The following is a 14,501-nucleotide window of genomic DNA, read 5'->3' as shown; positions in this document are numbered from 1 at the left end:
TAAAAGGGCCAAAATATCCCAGTAAACTCAGCATGTTAACACAGGTTGTGAAAGCAGCAGTACTTGTGCATTTTTGTGATATTGTCTTTACCATCAGTTGTCTGCAGACCAACAGAAACTGTTGAAAAGACACACTAAGTAGAAGAATTGGATCCTTCTGACACTTCAGCTGAGCAAAGCCACCCTGACTGCACTGCCTGTCCATTTAAACTATCACACCCCTCTGGCCTATCTCAGAAAAAAAGCTTCTTTTTTTTCTGAGTTTCTTCACACAGAAACAACAATGTGAGCTGTAGTTGGGTATCAATATCAGTAATACATGAGTGGGTGATACTGTGACTCAAGAAGAGAAAAAAAAAAAAAGATAGCCTGGAAACACTTTAGAAGCTGTGGATTGCAATCTATAAAATACAGAAGTGCTTATGTATTTTGTGTGATGATACAGCTACTTGTAATAAATCTAGAAAGTTCACAGTAAGTATTTTTTGGCAGTCCTGAATATGAAATGCATATATAATTACCAGTCGGTGGCTATACCCAAATTTGCTAGTGCAAGTCCACACAGTTTATGAAGTGAAACCATTCCTACAGTTCTCACTTCAATGTATGAGATATGTAATATTAACTTCATCAACATGGCTTTAGGTTATCCCTTAATATATGTCTTTTAATTTAAAACCTATTAAAAAACAGTGGAGAAGGGGAAGAAAGATCCAAGTGAAAGGTAACCCACCAGTTGGATTATCCAAGCTTTCAGCATTTTCATCGTGAGACAAATATAATAAAACTGAACCAGTAAAATTACTCTGGTACAAACTTAGTGCACAGAAAGGTCAAACAACATCTGCATTTTGAATGAAGGAGTTTTAAATCTGATCTTGATCTTTCACTTCTTTTAGAGGGATTTAAATGTTTAATGAAAAAGTCTGGCAATCTCATAGAAAAACTGTCCCAAATCAAACATATTGGCTAATAGTGTCTGACTATTAACTATCTTTTTATGATTAATTTATTAAATAGCTTTGTTCCTCTGGCTGTACATTCATCTGTTTTAAGGAGAGTATCCTCTGGAGGCTAGGTTTAGATTGCACAGGAGACAGAAACTGGAATCAGAAGAGACATTTAAAATGACAAGAATATTGAAACAAGAGCTCTGTTCCATAAATAGCAATGAAATGTATCATTTATGAAAAAAATTAGGGTGCCATAAACCCAAAGATAAATGCATGTGTGTATCCCTCTAGATACTTATGTGTTATTGAGCATTGCACAGATCCATCCCAATATATGTATAGACACACACACACATGCATGTTATAAGATAAATAATATATGTATTTATTACATATATATATAATAAATATAAAAAAAGATAGTGTGACATTGGTATAATCATGGACATATGCACGTGTCTCATACCTGCATAAATTTGGTTTTATTTTGTATATGTCTATATTATACATGTTAATGCAAATATGTTCACCTGTAATTTATTTTACCTCTCTATAAATTGTACTTGGTACCCTCTTGACCTTGATTTTTGGCTATTAACTGCAGAAGAATAAGTAAGGAGGATTTGTCTGGGAAGTAAATGTTCTTTTATGAAAAATGGGGGAACTGCAAAATGAAGCCACTCCGAATATTATGTCTTTTCTTTTATTAATGGGCAAAATAAGAACCTCCAGAAAGAAAAAAAAGAATAGTTGAATGAAAGAAAACAAGAAGAAACAGGAGAAAAATTAGAGGTGGGGGTTTTGTTTTTGTTTTTTTCATTAGGGAAAAAATCCTCTTGCCAATCCTATCCACTCAGTTCCCTTATAAAGAGAAAATACAAAGAGAAAAGATGGGTGGTTTGGAGTGACATGCCCTGTATGTCACCGGAAGGGTTGATTTGAGCCCTAACCAAACTGCCTGCGCAGAGGGAAAAGGGAGCTGGGATAAGGAAGGGCTCTGGGTCGTAGTGATGTGTAGGGATGATGGTGGAGCAAAAGAGTTGAACCGCCAGGCACGGTGGGACGTGTGTGTGCATCATGCCAGCTCTTCTCTTGCTGTGCCAGCTGCCAGCCCCTGGCCAACCTGGAGAAGCTCATCCGTTTCTCCTGCCAAGCTAAGCTACCTGCCATCCCGTGTGGAGTCAGAGCAAGTACGAGGCATCTCAGAAGCAGCTGACACGCTGGGGCCCAGGCCCTCGCTCCCCACTCTGCAGCTTGTCCCACGCTCTGAGGCACGGAGGCAGAGGAGCTTCATGAGCCAGTGCCTCTGACAACAGTGGATCACGCATCAGGACTGACGGAGCTCTTCAGCTGTAAAATACATTGAGCTCTCCTATAATGCCTGTGACTGTATGACCTCGGCCATGTCTCCCACATATGTGACATAATATGACACAAGTCACAGGCGTGCATGCTGCCAATAAGAGAAAACCAAAAATGTTCTGCAGAATTTGTGATGATCATTCTGGATGTGCGATACAAGGTTGTTAGGAAAAGTCCCCACAGCACTAGAAGCCTACTGCTCTGGGGTGTATTTTCCTGAATGTTTTTCTAGCCCCTGATGATTTACTTGCAGTGTTTTTCCCCAGGTACTCTAGTGAAAGGCAAGAACATGTTTCTTTAATCTCACATGTTGGCCTGTCCAACTGGCAGCTTTTCCAGCACCAACTCTGAGCTCAGGGGACCACTTAAAGCCTCGTTAAGAAAATAAACTGAAAGCAACTGACAAATGTGTGCCTAGATGGTGTGTTTGGGGGAAGTATTTTATACCATTTTATCATTACTCTTCCATCTACCTATTTTTAAAACAAATCAGTATGGTTATATCCAGACTTCTGTAACTCACAGCATTCAACAACAGGACAGCAAATACAGCAGCGAACTGGAAATCCCACTGTTCCCTCTGCTTTCACAAAAGCTCTGCTAAAACAGCAAGTGGGCGAGCACCCGTGATTGCAAGCTCTGTTAGTCCGTATCGGTGCAAGCAGGGTATCAGCACCTGTTCCAGTGTCAACAGCAGCCTTCATGGCCTCCAACGGCCTGTGGGGTGAACCCGGGTCTATTACCGTAACACAGACGTCCCACAGAAACTGGATGAAGGGGAACAGCCAAGTGTGATGGTGAAGTTGCTCCCAGACACAAATTTGGGGTGGAAAGGTCTGTGCTTAATGTAATGGTTTAGCTTGGTCTCTGGTGGAAAATGATGTGCCAGTCCAGTGAGCCTGATTGTTTGGGTTACCTGAGCCCTGTAGTACGGTATCCTCCTCTGCGCTGGGCCCTGGACCACTTTCCCACTGCTGCAGAAAGCCCAGCGGTACAGGGGTGCTTGCACCATTAAGTCGGGATCCCTGGGGTTCTGTTCTCAAAATGCAGTCGGACCTCCAGGTCTGACACACAGTTTGGGAGCTGACACCTGAAGGGCTTTGTGAACACCCTGGGGAATGTGTAAAAACAAACCAGACACCTCCCATCGCTCAGTGGCTGGAGGGTCTTCTCACAAAAGTATTCCAAAGCTCATCACTTATCATCTCTTTTTTTTTTTTTCCCCATCAGACATTTGGTTCCTGTTGAAAACATTTTGCACTGCAATCTGTTTGCTGGCTTTTAAGCTCCCAAGTCACATTAATTCCTACTAAGCAGGGAACATTTTGCAATTTTTAAGAGTTTGTTTCTAGTTGCATGCCATCTTGCATGGCTGCTGGAAAGAGTAAAGAAATGGATGATTAGCCATCTTGGCAATTTGAGAGTGCTGATGAGTGTTAGTTTGTGCTGTAGTGACTATGGAAGAAAGAATAATGCATTGAATTTTAATGTTAATGCAAATCTTAAATAAATATAAAAGTGCTAAACTGAATATTAGCTTTTCCCACCCTCGCAGATCACACCCTTAATTCTGAGCATACATATGCTTTTTCTGCTTCTCTGCAAAGTTAAATGCTGATGCTACCTAAAGATCTTTTCCTTCCACAACCACTTCACCAGCTTGTTCTCAATATAAGTAATGACACTAAGTCTTCCACAGAGGTGACAAGTGCATCATCACCTTGAAATGTTCCTGAAAATACAGCTTTTCTTTTCCTAACAAAGGAAAAGGTTGTGAGCTGTCAGTTGGGATGCCAGTTCCAGAGGTGACCCACAACACCTGCAGTCCAGTGAAAGGGAAGCGAACAATCCCTACAAGACTCCTAAGACGTCATACCAATTTTAAGGTGGCATTTGGCTGCCGAACTGCAAGACTGAGGATCTGTGTCTTTTAGTATTGTCAGTCAAGAGTCTGTGCAATTTCCAGCAGAGATGTCGTATGTGCAAAGGCTATGCCCTTTGGATTATATCCTAAGCTTTGCATTCCTGGCCATTCGTGGGACAGAACCTGAGGTGCTTTTGATAGCATATCAAGATCAGCTGCATCTGCCCTGCTTCAGGGATTCTGTAGGGTTATGCAAATCACTCTTCATAGGTGAAATACTGGTAGCTGGTAGAACTAGTGCCTGTGGAAGTATGTCATGGATGTTGCCTGTGAATACTTCAAGCACAGCTTATTTTACCAAGCAAGTTAATTATACGGGTTCTATTTTAATTGGCAATAAACCCAAATCAATCTTCATATCTAGAAATGTCATAAAGCAAGTATTGAGCTATGAAACAATCTTCAAAATAATTAGCTAGAAAAGGAAGAAAAAGAGGCAATAGCATCATTTTAATTGGAAACAAGTAGTTTTAAGAAAGGAAGAGTGAGTAGATCCCGGTTACATATGTACAGTGGATAAAGAGTCTGCTAGCGAGCTCCAGAGGCAGTCCTTTTAAATTAACGTGAATGAGTACACGAAAACAACAGGTAAGAGCATCCCAGAGAAAACAGTTTTAGCCTTCGGCAGCAAGGCTTAATTTAAGGGTACAGCTCTTGTAGCCTCTGCCACTTGCTTAGCGGAACTAGTGAATTGTAGCTATAAGAGTGACAAAAAGAAACCACCATCTGTAAGAGACAAAGACAAAACGCACCTCAGCTTCAACATGCTCTTGACTAAAGCCCTTACAAAGCCCTGTTAGAACAAAATGTATGTGATTATGTGGCCAGAGAACTCCAGATCTGAGGTACCTTTAGTATGATATGCTTGTGAAAGAACTTATTCTTCTTTCTGAAGATTCAGAAGGAATAAATGTTGACAGTGGCTGTATAAAAATAGTAAGATATTTTCAGTGTCTAATTTCCTGCTACTCTCAGAAAAAGAAGAATGAATGAAACTCAGTTAGAAAGGTCATTTGGACACTGTTACGGATTAATACACTACCAATATTTTAATCCATTAATTGCAAAAATGCACCCGCAAATATAAAGATATGCACATGGAGATATATATATATATATATATATATATATATATGTATATGATTTTTTCATTTCAGGAAAATAAATCCAAAGCAGGAAAATTGGATATTTGTAACCTTTTGTCAACAAATTTCTTCTTAGCTTGGGACCTTGCTATGCCAAATTGAAGTCTGAGCAAATTTACATGGTTTAGAAAAAGCTAATTTTAGAAATTATAATTCTAAATTCATAATTTTAGAAAAATTATGGTTTCATAATGGAAACTGCGACAGGCCTTTAACGGTAGCAGCAAGAACAACTAATATAATAATACATCTTAATATATCTTCTTGGAAAAAATAATTGCAAAGCAATTAGATGTAAGACTCCCTACCTACCAGCTTCCTCCACCTCCCCCAGGAGAATGTTGACAACCATATTAAGATTAATTTTAAATTAGCTGGGAAAGAGTCATGCTGGCTCTGCAGTGTAGTAGATCGTCGCATGTCTTTGCAAAGCTGGTTCCATTGGCTTTGAGGCAGTGGGCTGCAGACAGTGATGTCCCTGAGGTTTTGCAGGGTGAAGGCTGACTGGGCATCACAGGGCTGCTTAGTGGTCAGCTTTCAACAGCCTTTTGGCATCTGGAGCTCATGGCATCTGCAGCATTTACTCCCTGCCATCAAGCTGTGGAGCACGGTACCAGTCACCTTGGCTTTTTGGGACCACAGCATACCTATCAGCAGGTCACACAAACCCCTGTCCCTCCCCTCACCCAAACGGGTCACACTGACCAAACTACTACGCTAAAAGTCAGGTGCCAGAGGTAGTTCCTTGATATTATGTTCCAGAGTTTCATTATTGTTGTTTTTTTGAAGCCAGAGAATATGAAAGGCATAGTGTGCACCTTAATACTGGACTGATATGATCCAGTCAGGGTATGACTGAGCAGAATTACTACTTGAGCTTCTCTGGGTTTTGTGGATCTAAAAAGCCAGCACAGACGGCCACTCTCCCTGGATCCTGTTATCTTTTGTCCATAGCATGCTCACTTCACTTACTGGCTATTCCTGAGCACCTCAAAAAGCCACCATCACAGAAGTTCCAGTGTTACCATTTACATTTTCTCTGGGTGCTTGGCAGAGTTAGTACCCTGACTAGTCGTGTTGAAAATTCAATGGCAGGGTTGGTGTCCCGCTCCATCCTGTGCAGCTCTCCTTGCGCAGCTCGAAACCTGTGCAGCTCCTGTACCCTGACCAGTCCTACAGAACTTCTGTACCTAATCAGTCCTTGGACTGGCTCTGCAATTTCATGGGAAAAAAGCTTGCATTCTGACTAGGGCTTTGCAGGGTGTGTATCACTGAGACGTTAAACAGAAATATGCCTGTCATTTTGTTGTTGATACTTGGGATGAGATAGAGAAAATGTCAGCAGAGGATGAGCTGCTAGCAGCGCAGAGCTCTGCATCCCATTCTTTTTTTCTCTCTCTCCTCTTCTTCCTGCTTCTGTGTACCACTTGCTGCTCCTGTCATATATTTCCACACTGGTCTTGAAGCCTGTTGAGGCCTGAGACTTGAATACAGGCTAAAACTTCTGGTTATAGCTCCTAATTTTCTTCTTTCTTATTTTGTCACATTTGTCACTGGGTTGGACTGCACATCCACCGTCCCTAAAAATCCTCACTATTTCCCACCTTCCACAGCAGCTGGGATGGGCTTCAGGTTGGCGCTCACCCCCCTGACTGTCAGTTCATTGCTCAGAACAAGGCAAGTTGTCCCCAGGAAGAGTTTTATCTGAAAACTCCTACAGGTTACAGCTCTCCTGTTCATTTGCGCAGATTTGATACAGACATACACACTTACAAGAACACTTGCCTAGCAAAAACACGTATTCTGCCTCACTGCATAACACAATCCAAGTCTGTGAAGTACCACTAAGAAAAGTAATACTGCCTTTGATAGGGAAATTGATGGATTCTAGGTACTCTGACAGGAAATAAAGTTTCCAACTTCTTTGTGCCTCCATTTTGCTGTAATTACAACAAACCCAGTGCTAGACTATTTTGTCTTAGGTATGTTTGTTTTTTTAAAAGGATTTAAACATCTTGTTGTTAAGCAATGCTTGCTTTTTAACTTGCCAACAGAATTACCAAAGACCCTACCCAAGAACAGCTTTCACCCTACCCTATAAATGCATAAGTTTTGAGGCAACTGCCTCTCTCTCAAAAACATGGGAGGCTGGAGAACTTCTTCTCACTTACTTGAAGCTATCTTACTTCAGACTGAAAGTCTGAAGATGCATTTTTGCTGAACACTGGCAAACACCTCTGAGCAGGTCACTCATGCCTTAGGGATATAATGTCAGATATTCCTTTCAAAGGCAGACTATTTCAGAAAAGTCTTTTCCCAAACACTAGTGACACATGATGGCAGGAACTAATCAGACACCACTTACTTTTGAAGAAATAAAGTTTAGAGTTGATCAGCTAATGCCAGATAGAGTCTGTGCTAGTGCAGAAAGGCAGTTTCCCACTAAATGTAGTGGGAAAGTAGAAGCACAGTGTCTCAGACCATCTCTGACCAAATCAGGACCCATGGATGTAACAAAGGCATACAAGATTTCCTAAATTGTGACTGCTTCATTAATCCTATTCTAAACATTTACATAATATGCGTACGTATATGGTTTCTTTCTTTATGGGGCGCTGTCCTGGTTTCACATGGGATAGAGTTAATTCTCTTCTCTTCTCCATTGCTGGTTCAGTGCTGTGGTTTGTATTTGGTGTGGGAATGATGCTGACAGCACACTGTTGTTTTTGGTTGTTGCTGGGTGATGTTTACACTAAATCAAAGACTTTTCAGTTTCTCAGTCCCTGCCAGCGAGAGGGCTGGAGGGGCATGGGAAACTGGGAAGAGACACAGCCAGGGCAGCTCACCTGCGTGAACACTCAGAGGTGTTCCATGTGACAGCACATCATGCTTGGTATATACACTGCGGGGGGAGGTGTTGGCGGGGGCTGCCGGCCGTTGCTCAGGGGCTGGCTGGGCGGTGAGCGGCTGTACGGCTGTCCTGTGCAGCACTGGGTTTCTTTTCTCCCTTCCCTTTGGAATCTCATTCCTCTCCCCTTCTCTTTTTCATTATAACTGATATTGTTATTGTCTACTACTACTACTACTATTATTATTATTAGCAGCGGCAGCAGCACAACCAATTATGTTTTATTATTATGTTTTATTTTATTTCCATTTGATTTTTAAATTGTTCTTATCTCAACCCTTGATTTTACATTCCTTTCCAGTTCTCCTCCCCATTCCTTGGGGTGACAGGGCGGTGAGCAAGCGGCTGTGTGGCACTTAGCTACCGGCTAGGGTTAAACCACGATGGGAGCTTACATGCCCGACAGAGTAGATTTTTAAATGCTAGTTTAAAAAGGGATTATTATGAACAGGATGGGGGAGATGGGATTCATTCCTGAGGCTGGATATGAAATCACTCAGCACAAGGCCTGTGTTTTTTATTGTAATGTCATGGAAGCTGAGGAAGATCATACACCTTTCTTCCTCTAATTAAAAACCCCTTAAATACATAAAGGAATGTAGCCTAATTTTCACATTTCAGATTATGAAATAGATTTTATATGCCTCCTTACATTTTTAAAATCCAAAATTATTATTTTATTTTTTCAAGTTCAATTAAAATATTTAATAAATGTAAATAGCAATGCCACAAAAAATTGCTATTCAAGTGGTTAAAATGTTTCATAAAAAGCATTGCATAAAAATTTTATAACTATCTCTTTTTTTCAGAGGCTGCTCCTATGAGCAAAACTATGTGATTATAAAAAAAAACTTATGCTGAGAATGTCTGGATCTCAGACACTTATTTTTATTGGTTACGGGGATACTTCTGGTGCACTGCAGAGCTGGAATGGCATCTATAGAGATTATGCTGTATCCCTACCGAAACAGATGCTGCTGTGAAAAAAATTGCTGGCTATGGTGCCACACTTGTTGGTATCTCCAGCCACTCCTAGTCTAAACCGGCTGAGTCACATGGGAAAACGCTTATGTGCCTTGCCACAGCACTCGCAGCCCTGCACAGGGTTGGTTACAGCTCCAAGGTTTATGATGCTCACACAAAACAGAGAATTGCATTTGGCATTCAGTGTCTTAACACCACACGCATGGAACTAAATTGTTCTATGTCAGGAACCCAATAAACTGCTAGGATCTGAGCCGAGATGGAAAAATTTCCAACTTGTTACAGACTTGGCACATGCACTTCTCAAGTCTCTGCCAAAAGCTGCCCTCAGGCTCTGCAGGACTCTCAGAAACCTCTGTTCACCTCCAGCTGCTGCCCAAGCACTGTGACGGTGTTGTGTATGAAATGAGTCTTCTTTGCACGAGTCAGCCCAGTTAGGTTAGCGATGCTGTTGACAGTCAAGTCCTACGGAGTCACCAGCAACTTCAGTAAGCCTCAGCACAAGGCTCCTAGTTACAGTTTGTCCCTGATCCCTCAGAAACATGTTCTCCAGTAAATGCCAAGTTGTCACCAAAAACTTGTGCTTTGACAGATCTGTCACATGGTGTCACATAGGAATGAATAAAGAAATAAATAAATGATCAGATAAGCAGAATGCACACAGAGTCCCATGATGCAGTCTTTTTCTCACCATCCCTGATGAAGAAATGACTGAGGAAACACTACAAGACTGGAGAACACATTACCAGTCCGTAGGAATTCTAACATCGCACACTGACAAGGCCTTTGTCTGAAAAGTTTAATTAATTCAAGAACTAAGTGATCTACAGACTATTGGAACTGGCTGAAACCCTAGTGTATAATAAAGGCAGTGGATTGTAGATACATAAGATACACCTCTATACGTCGTCACATAAAAAACCCCCACCTCGCTAGCTAAAAGAGTAGAGATTAAAGAAAACAAAACTCATCCAGTCTGTTGTTTTATAGTAGCTTTTTAGGCAGGGAAAATTGAAGAATTTCCCTATGAGACAACGTGCTCCCGGTAAGATTCAGTTCTCTGCAGGTATGGGTACTCTATGGGCATATGAGCTACAGTCATCTTCATTACTCACTGCAGGGGCAATACCAGCAATTTTAAAACACTGATCACCGTGGCATCAAAGCCCAGAAGCCACCTCAAGCCCAAAGAGGACAAGCGTCTGAGGATCGCTTTACTCTTCCAAACGACATTGCTAACGCCCTGGGAAATCAGGCGCGCACAACAGAGTCTGGAATTGATGAATTGACTGGCATCGGGAGCTGTACCTGTGTTTTGGGGAAAGGCACGTACAGAAAATTAGGCAAGAGCAAGTTATACCTGTTTCCATCATCGTCATTAATGCGAATACTGAAGGTGGAAGCGCGTCATGGCTGCTGTCCTCCTGCAGGCTCGCGGTGCTGCGCTGCCCGGGCTCCTTACGGCGCTTCCTCCTCCCCGCACGCCTGCTGGGTCACCAGTCTGCAGGTACCGTGCCAGCACAGGCTTTCCAAAACGGCAATTTAGCCTCACAATTCCAAGAGAAAAACAACAAAGTCTGCTTCAGAAAGGCTGCCTCAGTCCTTGGAAAACAGGGGAATCTCAGCAGAAATCCTGCCAGGTGCAGTGCTGGGGGCAGACGGGCGGTTGCCAGCTGCTGTGAAAAGCCTTTGCCTCCAGCTGCCTTGGGGCCCCTGGCAAACACCAAACCTTCAGGCTGCTGGAGACAACCTTGCTCTAAAGCTCTAGTCTTTTCTGCCGCTCATCAAACGCACAGGACAGTGGGCATACACACAAAGCTCTGCAAAAGCGTTTTGTTTGAAAAAGTTGGGTTGTTTTTTTTTTTGTTTTTTTTTTGTTTTTTTTTTTTTTAGAGAGAAACAGTGATACATGCTTCCTTTCCTCATCAGTAAGAGGGAAAGGTGTTTCTCTAGTTGCTATTTTTAAGATTTGGCAACATTAAATAATGGCAATCCTTCTTTCCTAGCACTTGCTCTTTAGTTGTCTTTAAAATAGAAACAAAGAAACAATTAAGCAAAAGCATCAGGAGACTGTAGTTTGGGTTAGGATGGGGGAATCCAAACTGTTCTCAGAATTCTGGAGATGGTTGGATGTGGAATAAGCTTCAAGAGTACCTGAAGTGCAAAGAGCCTGCACCACTTCTTAAACAAACAGGCCAGATCCGTGTAGCTATGCTAGTGCTCACAAGCTGCAGGTGTGGCCACAGAAAGCTTCAAACAGGCTCCCAAGGGTAGGTCTGGGAGGAAGGTAAAATTGGCAGGGGCGCTCGCAGCAATGCTCTTTTATTATCCCCATCGTTCTGCTTTGTATCCCAAACAACATATTACACATTCTTCTTGTGTGCAGCAAAAAAACTTTAAAATTCAGTGAAGCACGTACGTGGGAAACTACCAGCCTATATGAATGCGATTTTGTGTGTGTATAAAAAGCCTGAACATCTGTTCCTATGGCATAATAAATGCAATCGCTCCTCCTAGACCCACGACCTTCCAGCTTCAACCACTGCGTACGGAAGTATGAAAACCATGAATGTTGTTCCAGCTAAACCAACCCTTGTTTTATATTTCTACTCAGAATTACAGTATATAGTAAAATAGGAAAGGGTGCCTTAGTAAAAGAGAGGCAGTATGTTTGTAAATACAAATATGTTTATGCCACCATCTTGAGCAGAGTTATTCCTGCTCATACGAGGAGCAGAATGTACAAAAAGCCACACACGTTGTCCTGCTTTGCACAGGGGTGTGTCTATTAAGGCTGTTTGTGTCTAATGTCCAGCTTGAACATACTCTGCAGAACCTGGACAGAAGCTCCGTCACAGAGGAGCATCTCGCTGCAGAAAGGAAAGGCCATGCCTGGGGTGGAGCAGCTCCCCTCAGACAGCAGATGGGTTTCTTCAGGAGGGTGGAAGAACTGAAAGCAGAAGAACAAACACTGTTATCTGGGAACAGTGCAGCGTTCCTCCTTGACTGGAATAGTAATGAAGGGTGAGCAATTCCAAGAACAGGATTTTCTTTTGGTTCCAAATGCAAGAGAATACACTTCTAGAGCACCAGCAAACAGCAGCATCTCACTCCCAGAAGCACTTTGAAACCAAGGGTCAGTTTGCCTGTTTAGAAAGATGGTGACCACTGTGGCAACAGAGGCAGTTTAGCCTTAAACAATTTCTCTTGCTAGGAAAAAGGAGGACTTTAGACCAGCCATAGCACAGAGAGGCACAGGGGATGTGCAAGGCAGTCAAGTTTTACTAGTGACCTGCAGAATTAGACTATAACTCGAAAGTTATGAAGTAGGTATGTTTATTGCGCGCAGATGCACGGGGGATCGCTCCTCCACAAGCATGCATGCCCGAAGTGACGAACCATCTCACATTTATACAATAAAACAAATGAATATTCAATTAACGCCTATACATATTCGTTACCTAAACCCGCTTACTCTCACTTCGTATGTTAATTAGCTTATCAGTCCTTTCGCCTGGAATGTGGTGGTCTTGCAGGTTTGTAGGTGATTCATGTTCTTGTGACCATCTGATCTTCTCCAGCAAGAAGACTTAGCACTCCCTCCCTCTAGATAACATTGGAATGTCTCTCATCCTTTTTCTCATCCTTTTTATAAATAGCCCCTTTGTTAGAGGAAGAAGGGCAGGTGTCTCCTCAAAGCTGTGTGCCTATGTGACCAGACACCACACCCATGACCAGTCACCATACCCGCATTCCTTGAGCAGACATATACAATCACCATCGATGTCCATTGTCCCCATTTCACACTATTTCTCCATATCACTAGTAGATCCTAAAAACATGGCTGTCTAAAAGCATGGGAAAGTATCCTTATCATCAAGGTAAAAAAATACTGTGGCACTGAAGAGTGACTCCCCCTGAATGATGAAATCACCCCTAAGACTGAGCACAGCTGACTTGCATATTTGCGGCTACTGACAGCAAGTGACAGGCCCTGGTGCACAGGCAGAGAGAGAAAGGAAAGACTCTAAGAAGGAAGATGCTTTGGTTGCTTCCAGAGTCTGTGATGGCACACAGCCATGCAGAGAGGAGGCACCGCGCCCTAAGCCTGATCTTCTGCACCCCGAAGTACTACACAAATAACACCAGTCATGCTTAAGGTAGCAGAAAATAAATAAAAGCCTGGGCACAGCGAGAAGTTTGCTACAGACATGTCCATAACCCAGAAGATTTTGTAGTCTTTAAAGGTCTCACCACTTACTACAACAGTGTTTGCTAAAGGCCAAACATTTTGAGAGCTAAATCTTTCGGACTATAGTCACTTGAAGTGAGTAATTTTGTTTGTTTTTCAAATCAAGCCAGAGTCTTACCTGTGCTGTAGCTTCCAGCTGGTTGCGCTACCTGGCTGAAGTCAGTATCTCTCTGTGTGACACAATTTTAAGAGAATTGCTCTGTCATCATTAACGCACCTACCCATCCAATAGTCTGGGAAGCCAATACTCAATCATCCTCTGGTTGTGCTCATGCTGAGAATGTTGAGACACAGGAAAAGCTTTAACAGAAAACACAACCAAGGGAAGTTTTTACCCTAAGCACCATTATAGCCAAAGACACCGCAGGGGCAACTCTGCTGAGAAGAAAGCCTGAGACATTTTCTCTTCTTCTCTCATCAACATACACACTGATGTTCCAATTAATCAGCTGTGTGGTGGCCTTTCTAGGCAAACAATTGTTTACCTTAACAATTACCTGCCTCCTTTTCACCTTGATGGAAGGAACATGTTCTTCCTTTATGTCCTGGTGCTTAACACTGGCAAGAGTGTCTTTGAGTAATTTACATATGCTTCATTTGCAACACCATTAAGAGCAAGAAATTCTATCCCCTCCTCTGCTTCTTTTCACCAGCGTTTACTTGATTACAAAAGCAAAGAAATAGCTGTACGCGGTATTGACTCTTTCAAGTTATGTAACTAATAGCAACGTCTTTATTACAGAAATAACAAAAGCTCCCGCTGGAAAGTAAAGCCTTTCATGCACAAAAAGGTTTTAACAAAGCAGATATTTACATTCAGTTTCAGAAGTCTTTACTGCTAATATTTTAAAGGTTTGGAGATTTGGTTTAGTATTTAATGGTCCTTGAGGTATTTCTTCTTTCAAGGCTCAATAGTCCGACATGATTTATAATTATACTTCACAGATTCCTGACAAATACTCCAAAAGAATTT

The 14,501-nt window shown here is 42.0% G+C and overlaps 1 long non-coding RNA gene across 1 annotated transcript in view; it reads right to left on the bottom strand.

The window, feature by feature from the left end:
• LOC308056149 overlaps positions 1-13,102 on the bottom strand; it is a 301,816-nt gene extending 288,714 nt beyond the window's left edge. The window contains exon 1 of the long non-coding RNA XR_013924728.1: positions 12,583-13,102. This is a non-coding gene — a long non-coding RNA (uncharacterized lncRNA). The remainder of the gene's footprint in view (positions 1-12,582) is intronic.
• Between the last annotated feature and the right edge of the window lie 1,399 nt (positions 13,103-14,501).

This window comes from Falco punctatus, assembly GCF_963210335.1.
Source record: "Falco punctatus genome assembly, chromosome: Z".
NCBI lineage: Eukaryota > Metazoa > Chordata > Aves > Falconiformes > Falconidae > Falco > Falco punctatus.
Note: the sequence above shows the minus strand (reverse complement) of the source record. Positions and strands in the feature narration are given on the sequence as shown.